The sequence below is a fragment of the Condylostylus longicornis genome, unplaced genomic scaffold (assembly GCF_029603195.1).
Source record: "Condylostylus longicornis isolate FDR11 unplaced genomic scaffold, ASM2960319v2 ptg000049l, whole genome shotgun sequence".
In the NCBI taxonomy this organism is placed as follows: domain Eukaryota; kingdom Metazoa; phylum Arthropoda; class Insecta; order Diptera; family Dolichopodidae; genus Condylostylus; species Condylostylus longicornis.
In genome coordinates, this window is record NW_026578018.1 from 3,827,106 (window position 1) to 3,836,183 (window position 9,078).

General features: G+C 24.9%; 1 long non-coding RNA gene across 2 annotated transcripts; it reads left to right on the forward strand.

Annotated features, from left to right (window-relative positions):
* The first annotated feature begins 4,178 nt into the window (after positions 1–4,178).
* Positions 4,179–5,539, forward strand: LOC129611426 (uncharacterized). Of its 2 annotated transcripts, none has more exons than XR_008697163.1 (5): positions 4,179–4,482; positions 4,609–4,699; positions 4,845–5,081; positions 5,137–5,162; positions 5,226–5,539. It is a non-coding gene; the product is annotated as an uncharacterized LOC129611426 (long non-coding RNA). The 2 variants fall into 2 exon arrangements; XR_008697162.1 differs by having other exon boundaries at positions 4,845–4,997; positions 5,054–5,162.
* The last annotated feature ends 3,539 nt before the right edge of the window (positions 5,540–9,078 follow it).

The following is a 9,078-nucleotide window of genomic DNA, read 5'->3' on the forward strand; positions in this document are numbered from 1 at the left end:
TATTTCCTCGCTTAACAGTTGTAGCCGCTCAAAGTCCTAAAAATGTCATTTTTGAATATTTATTGTAACGAAATCACAAACATTTTTAAAATTCTGTAAACGCAGAAAATACATATGTATAATTTGATATATAATTTGGTACATAATGAAACTAACATAAATAACGTAGTAGACTTCTTTTACAAGTAGTATTTTTACTTCTTGAAGGGAAAAACACTTCCTTAAAAAACATTATTTTGACCCAATTTTATTGTACGTGTATTAAAATTTTACTCGTATTCAAACCTCGTCATATTATCATCTACCTACTACACATAATTGGACTTTTTATCGCCTTTAATAACTAAAAGTAATATTGAACTAAAAAATAATCATTATTATCAATAACCATTCATCATAATACGCAATATTGTGTATAACTACTAATCATACAATATGTATATCATACACTGTAAAAATTTTAGCGAGTGAATTCCAACTAGACAAATTCTAGTGACGAAATTCACGTGAATTCAAGGAAAATTAATTAGTTTTCTTGCAATTTCAATTTTTTGAATTAGAAATCTAGTATTTTACAACTAGATGCTCTAGGAAATTTATTTTGCCATAGAATTCTGGTAAACAACAATTACTGTCTAGTAATATAGAAAAACAGGAAATAGAATAGAAGTAATTTTTACTTGAAAACTCTATAAATAAATAGATTCCATTAATGCATTTGAAGCATGTTAGACGTCTAGAAAAATTAAATAGAATAAAGAGAAAAATAATAGATTCCATTTACGTACAGAATAACTAGAAATCTAGGGAGTTTTGGACGAATCTGGGCGAAAAGAACGGAATCCGATTTTATAATTTCCAGTTTGCAATTTTACAAAAATGCGAAATAGAATAGAAGCAATTTTTACTGGAAAACTATGAAAATCAATAGATTCCATTAATGCATTTGAAGCATGTCAGATGGCTAGTAAAATTAATCAGAATAAAGAGAAAAATAATAGATTCCATTTACGTACAGAATAACTAGAAATCTAGGGAGTTTTAAACGAATCTAGGTGAAAAGAACGGAATCCGATTTTATACTTTCCAGTTTGCAATTTTGCAAAAATGCGAAATAGAATAGAATTAATTTTTACTGGAAAACTGTGAAAATCAATAGATTCCATTAATGCATTTGAAGCATGTGAGATGTCTAGCAAAATTAAATAGAATAAAGAGAAAAATAATAGATTCCATTCACGTACAGAATAACTAGGAATCTAGGGAGCTTTGAGGGAGAATCTGGGCTAAAAATACAGAATTTGGATTTACACTTTCGAGTTGACATGTTTTCAGAAACGGGGAATAGAATATACTAGTAATTTTTGCTAGAAAACTACAAAGATAAATAGATTCCACTAATGCTCTTAAAGCATGTGAGACGTCTAGCAAAATTAAATGGAATAAACAGAATAATAATAGACTCCATCCACGGACAGGATAGCTTGACATCTAGAGAATTTTAGTCGAATCTGGAAGAAAAAGACGGAGTTCGGTTTCGTGCTTTCGATTTTTTAGCGGTTGTCCGGAGATCTAGTAAATTTAAAAGGAATCTAAACAAAACAAACCGAACTATATACTATATATTACGCATACAAAGAAACCATGCAGCATCGAAAAAAATAACACGTGGTTTTTTAAACTTTGCCTTGTAATTGACCCAATGAGCTAACTTTTAGCGAAAGTTATAAGCTCATTGGGTAAAATAAATTGTTTTGATAAAATTATAAATAGAATAATACACATTAATTAGAATTAAAATTTGATAGTACTTAGAAATATGCATGCAACAACAAAATTATTTTAAATTACATTGCAATTTCCTCTGTCCTTTTTTGATTTTTGTACGTCTTTTGGTTTTGTTTTCAATATTTTGCTAAAAATCGCGGCTTTGTACAAAAAAGATAACTTTGTCAAAAATTGCTACACATATGATTCAATTTTGCGTTTCGTAAAAACTGACATTTGTAAAAAAAAATCTGTTATTACTATTGTGAAATAGCTATAGAACTATTTCTTAAACATAATAATTCATACTTTATTCATAATTAATACTTTCTTCGTTCAAATACATATTACTATAAATAGTAACTTAAAATGAACATCGAAACCCTTTTTGTCTTACTATGTTTTTTAAAGTCAAATAAAGGATTCAAACTAGTAAATCCGTCAAAATTTAGTAAAATAGAATTTAGTATAAAATCTATGACTTTTCTGAAAATTCAACAAGTCTTAACATTACATTTAAATTATTTCTTGCTTCATTACATTATTGCAAAAAAAGTTTAAATATGAAGATTATAGTTTTAAGAAATTTTGAGAAGAATGTAATATTAAATCACAAAAACAGGTTAATAGATTGGGGGATTATTAGTCGAAGCTTCATAAGGACTGAGGACTTGTTATATTTTGAACACGATATGGACGTACATATGAACGTATATAAATACATAATATTTGTGATATTATAAATGATAACTATATAAGTCTAACTAAGAAAACTAAGAAAATATACTTATGTATGTATATGAAAATTTGAAATTTTTGGCATTACTATTACAGCTACTTTTCATTTTAACTTTCCAAAACCAATGAAATGTGGTCACACTATTCTAATTATTCTATTTCTACATTTGTTTACGTATGGCTTTACGCTTTTTTAAAAGTGTGACCACGTGTACATTTTTTAAATTATAAATTTTACATGGAAAACTAAAAATTTCAACATTACAAAAGATTTAAATTTTCAAATTTGATTTATGTACATAAACTTTTAGTTAATAGTATGTGTATGTAATGCATTTTTATGTATATTTTACTTATGCATGTATACATAAAAATTTATACACTTTATATACATAAGTAATTCAAAAATTTAAACATAATATAATAAAAAATTTTTTTGAAATCTTATTATAATATTTAATTGAATATCAACTTCAGTGCATTTATACTTATTATTTATTCCCTCATACTTCGGTGCATTTACATATATTTGTACAAATTTAAAAATGTACAATATTTAGCTTTTAGCAAAGCTAAGTGAACAAGCACAATTGTTACCCACTAATTTAAATAAGATATTTTTGGCAATTTTTAAAAAGAAAAATGCTTAGAATATGTTTATTATTTTAGTTTTATGGTACATATTCCAGATATAAAAACATAAATTCATATAATAAAATAGTTGGGCCAGTAATTATTAACTTAGATTTGCAAAAAAATATGCTATTAATATTTTAATAATAGATTAACAAATAATATACTATTATCGTGATATGGTCACACTTTGCGCAACATGTAACAGCATGTTGAAATATTTTTCACATAAACAATACGCGCATAAAATGTACATATACAATTCTACATTATTACAATAATTAGGTAGCCATGAAATCAAAATTCAACAAAATGTATAAAATTTGTACATATACATACATACATAGTTCTGTATATTGTATTTAAAATATTTGGTTTAAATTTTACAGTTATTTAAGAACATGCTAAAAAAACAATGAACAGAAAAGTAAAATTTTTTTGATTTTCGTTTCATTTTTTTTTAAGTCCAGACGTACATACATATGTATGTATACCAAATAAAAAAAGTTTGATGGTGAAAAGAATAACGCAATAAAGCGTCTAAAGAAGAACATTTGATTTTTTTCAAATCTTTTCCTTTTAAAATTTATAAATATACAAAGCTTCATATTTTTGTTAACATTTTTATGCCAAATGAGTTGCAAATTTTTTTTAACCATTTATTAAATCCCAGGTATTTTCATTAAGCAATGTTCAAAAGATTTTTCTTAAATATTTATTTTCAGAAAGGTTTCTCAATTTTACTCCTTTGTTATTTAATATTTTCTTAAATCTAAAGAAATTTTCAATTTATTTTGCTTAATAATGTATATAATAATTCTTTGGATTTTATTTGTTGCATTACTCCTTGCACCACCAAGTTTTTTTTGCGCCTTAATATTATTTAAACGTATACAGCATACTAATATTAGCATAAATATAAACTTAACATATACATACATGTATATTTAAACTACAAATCTAGTAATATTTTCTAAAAAATAGTAAATATCAATAGACTTCTTGCAAATTTTAATATTTTTTAGGAGGTTCTAGCATAATTAAATGAGAAATAGTAAAATACACATGATTTCAGTTGAAATTTCAGCAAAATCGGCGAGATTTTTAAAAAATATTGAATAACGTGGCAGTATTGAACGGAACTTCGAAGAGTGAACTTTAATTGTGAGTTTAGTTAGTTGCAGTTAATGTAAATCAAAAATTAGCAACAATAAAAATAACGCAAAAAAATTAAAAAATAGTGCAAACAAATTAAAACAAGTGCAAATAAATTATAAAACAATGTAAACAATTTCAAAAGAAATAAAGAAAATTGTTACAAAAATTAAAAAAAATATTTTAGAGGTACATATGTTCATATACATATGTATGTATATACATCAAAGCATAATATATAAATACATACATACGAGTATATGCATGCTGTTTATCAGCATAAAGCATAAATATTTTATTTTTTGTAATTTTAAGGTTTGTAATTCTCAAAATATGGACGTTGGGGCTTCTTTTGTCTATTTGGTGAAAAAAGGTATTAATAAGGATGTTGCAGAAATTTTGAGAAGTAAGCAAAATATTATTTTTAAAAAATATTAATTATTTTTTATCTTTTTTTTATTTTAACTGTAATTTTTCCGCGTCATTTTACGTACGCCCTAATCGACGTTTATATGTATGCGTGTAATTTTTTTTTTTTATTTTAAATTTAGATTGCAAAACTGAAAACATTGATTCCTCCAGAACAAAACTTCAATCGTATAAAATATTTAATGAACGAGACATTTTAAAATCGTAGATTTGAAGTTGGATATTTAAACATATTGGATACTTACCTAACATTTCTTTCCTACAAGGGCACAATTGTAAAAATCGCAAACTAATTTATGAGTGCTTTTTAAAAGTTGCTTTTAATTTCTAGATTGAAAATGGATTGGAGCTCTTAAAAGGTAAAAGATTTAACATTCAAGTATTGGAAAACCTTAACTTAGAACCATTTTATAGGAAGGAAACAGAATTTCTCCAATATGGTGAGTTTCGATATAAATTTAGCTAAAAAACTCAATTAACTTATTATTTTTCAATTTTTTAAGAATCTTGCTGCCAAGAAGAAATTTGAAAAAAAAAACTAATGTTTTGATTGCGATAAATTTAGATGATTGGGAAAAACTTGTTGCAGAGGAAGATTTAATATCCCTCGTTTTAGAAATTTATGTGAGATATAAGAACTGCTTTGACCTTTCTTTATGGAGTGCGCAAACGATTTTCTTACAGTAAACATTATCTTTTTCTTGTAATTTAAAATTTGATAAAAAAATTTTGAAGTTGTTAAATTTTTTCGAAGTTTATATATACAAAATGAAAAATGTAAAATGGTACTGTTTCGGTGTTATATTAAAAAATTATAAATTAATGTTATTTAGTGTTTGGTTATATTATAAAATTTTTATAATTTTATGTATGTAAATGTTGCAAAATGATATAGATGACAAATCATTTAAATACACCTTATAATAATATTATAACAAATACACAGAAATGTACCACTCTTTATACATATACATATTTTATCTTTAAGAAGTAGGAATGTTAATTATTTATTATTTCTTTTCTTTTTTGAAGAATATTATACCTGATTATGTATGTAGATAAATATGAATACTAATACTAAAAATGTATTATGACCAAATAATTATATATTTTTTATTATTGGTTTAATTTAGAAGTGCTGTAGCACGTTTCATATTCTTTTTCTATAAATAATCCTACTAAATAAAACAGTTTGTTTATGAAAGGATATACACGTATGCGTAGCATTGATTTCTAATTTTTTGAATTAACTTAAGTGTGCAACATGTAATACTGATATCACAACTTCAAAAATAAAAAAATGTATTTAAAAAAATATATTGCTATGTTAAATTTAAATGAAAAAACGTAAGAAGATTATCATAAAACATTTTGTCAAACGCTATAAAAGTTAAAAATAAAAACCATAATTTGTTATGTAAGACACAAAAATTGTTATTTTTCTATAAAATGTCATTTATATTGCTTGAAATTTTTTGTGATGAGTTTCCTAAAATAACTTTAAAAATTTGTTATGAAATTAGAAATATTACAACTACAAAAGTTTTAACATTAGAATTTTCGAAAATTTTGGTTTAGCCAAACCGTAGTTAGGTAGGATATAAATCTGCTTAATATATCTATCCAATGCCATAGGATAGATGTATTTCACAGATTTTCTATAATTATCCTATAGAAATTGACCATCTTTTTTAATTAGAAATCTGTTCCTAATTACTAGAAACAGGTTATTTAAAAAACTGGAAATCCAAAGTTTCTCTTCAGGAAATCTATTTGAAAAAACTAGAACTATGATGAAAAATGAAATAGTTGTCTAGTTTTATTCAATAGTAATATATTGACATTTACTGGAAAGTGATTACTATTGTTATGGAAATTCTATTCTTTATTATGGAAAATCTAGTTAAACTGCCAAGAATACCGTAAGAAATCTAAAAGATTTTCTTGCTTATTTCACTAGGCATTTTCTTAATTTCTCTAGTAATCCTCTTATTTTCACTAGAAGGTAGTCTCTCAAATTGTTGGGAATTCTAGCATTTATCATTGGAAGTCAGGTAAAACAAGCAAGTGGTTCTAGAAAAAATTAATGTGCTTTCTAGTTTTTTTTATCACTGTAACTCTGTGTGTTTTCACTCGAAATCAGGTAACTCTCATAATGGAAATTCTGGTAATTTTTCACAGGGAATCTAATTAAGTTATCTAGAATACCGCAAAAAAATTGAACCGATTTTCCAGCGTTTTTTATCAATGTACTGTTTTTTTTCACTAGAAACTGGTTACTTAAAATACTGTTAATTCTAGTGTGCTTCATTGAAAACACAGTTAAGTTATATGAAATACTAGTGGAAAATAAAAAGTTATTCAGCATTTTCTCCTAGAAATATTTTTCGGATTCCTATTAAAGGTAGTTGTCCAGATAACTAGAACTCTAGCTTTTTCAAGGGCAACTCTAATTAAATCTACTAGAATATCAGTGAAATAATAAACTAGACAATCTATTGATTTTTTTTTCACTAGAAAAATCTAGGAGCGCAACTCTAGTTGTATTTTACTCGGATCTAGTTGAAAAAAATTTACTGTGTACAATATGACGTACATCAAACATAAAATTTATATTGTATGAAAGTTTACTTAATTATTAATTGGCAGCACAACAAAATCATTCTTTAATAGCATCAATAAAATTGACACAAGTTTTTAAAAAATAATTCGATAAAGTGTGGTGGCTGAATAGGTAGTTACTTTATTGAAATATACACACACACACACATACATAATTCTTATTTGCAATTTCATGGGAATTTTTTTTTCCTTCTCTATTATTTTTGATTTTTTTTTTCTTTCTAAAAGACTAAAAATAAAGTGCAACAAGCATACGTTATAAGTAAGTAAACATTGCGATTTTGATTACAGTATTATAAAAAAACAACAAAACAAAAAATAAAGAAAAACAAAAACAAAAAAAAAAGATCTACTTTACTTTTAGTTATTTAAAGCGCTAAATTGTTTTTGTTTTTTTTTTTTTTTGGTTTTTATCCGTAAAAGTAATACTAGTGCAAAAATATCCTTTTTACGTCAAATCCCAGCCGCTTACTTGGTTACTTTAACGAAGTGAAGGGAGAGAATTTAGAAGATAGAATGCTGCACACAACAAGTACAATGGAGAAGATTTTTAAAACAAAAAATATTTTCTCTTACATTTTCTGGTTCTTATTTTAAAAACAAAAAAAAAATAAAAATTTTTCTAGTATAACAGTGAAGAGGAAAAAAAAATGTAAAGTTGAACTGATAGAACAGAGAAAAGTTTTTTATTTTTTGAATTTTTTGTATATTTTCTTTTTTTTTCGTGAATTTTTCGTCTCTTAGTAGCATTTCATACTACAGAAATAGCAACCGTAAATAACAACCGTGTTTTCTATGTGCATATAATAAGTATATGAGGAATGTTAATTAAGTATGCGTACCAAAGTTGATTTAAAAACAAAAATAAATGGAAAAATTGAAAAAAAAAAACATAAAATTATGAAAAACAAGGTGTTTTTGATTTTTCAAGGATCTCAGTTTTTGTATAATAAATTTTGCTCAATAAATCAATTTGAGTGATTGTGTAAGCTCATCAAAACTTATTTAACAGTTCATTTTTGAAGGAATTACAAAATAGACAACAAAATATTTCAGAATAAAATGCATGAAAATGTTATACGAGTAGAAAAGTACTAAAATATTTTGTAAATTAAAACAGAATTTAAATATTTGGATGACAATCAAATTTGCACATTTGAAAAATAACTAGACTCCCATATTTTATGAAAAAATTTAAAGTTATAGGAAATTTTCGTGAAAATGGTAGTACAAGCAGTTTATTTTTGCAAAAAGGAAGAACATTTCCTCAAAATTGTGACACTAAATAAGTAGTTATGCATTATCCGTTTGCCACCCCTTAAAAGGATATTTTTGAATTTTGGATTGTTGCTTAGAACTGTTATATACAGGCAAAAATGTAACTTGTAAAAAGACGTAACTAGTACGGTACTGCAAATTAATTACAAATTATTCAAATATTCTAATGTGTTATAACAATTTGGAGAAACCCATCACATACAAGTATAATGAAAATTATTGAATCCTCTCATGCCAACAATTATATTTTAAATAAAATTATTTCATCGCTTTTAAAAACAGGGATTCAAATGTATTTTTTTATGTACGATTAATTTCGTGATTTTAAAAAAAAGGTACAAAAAGCAAAAATTTTTTTAAATTTTTTAAGTATAACATGATGTACAACTTATCTAAATTTTAAAATGCTATACATGAATCACTATTAAAATTCTATTAACTTTAACATATTATATA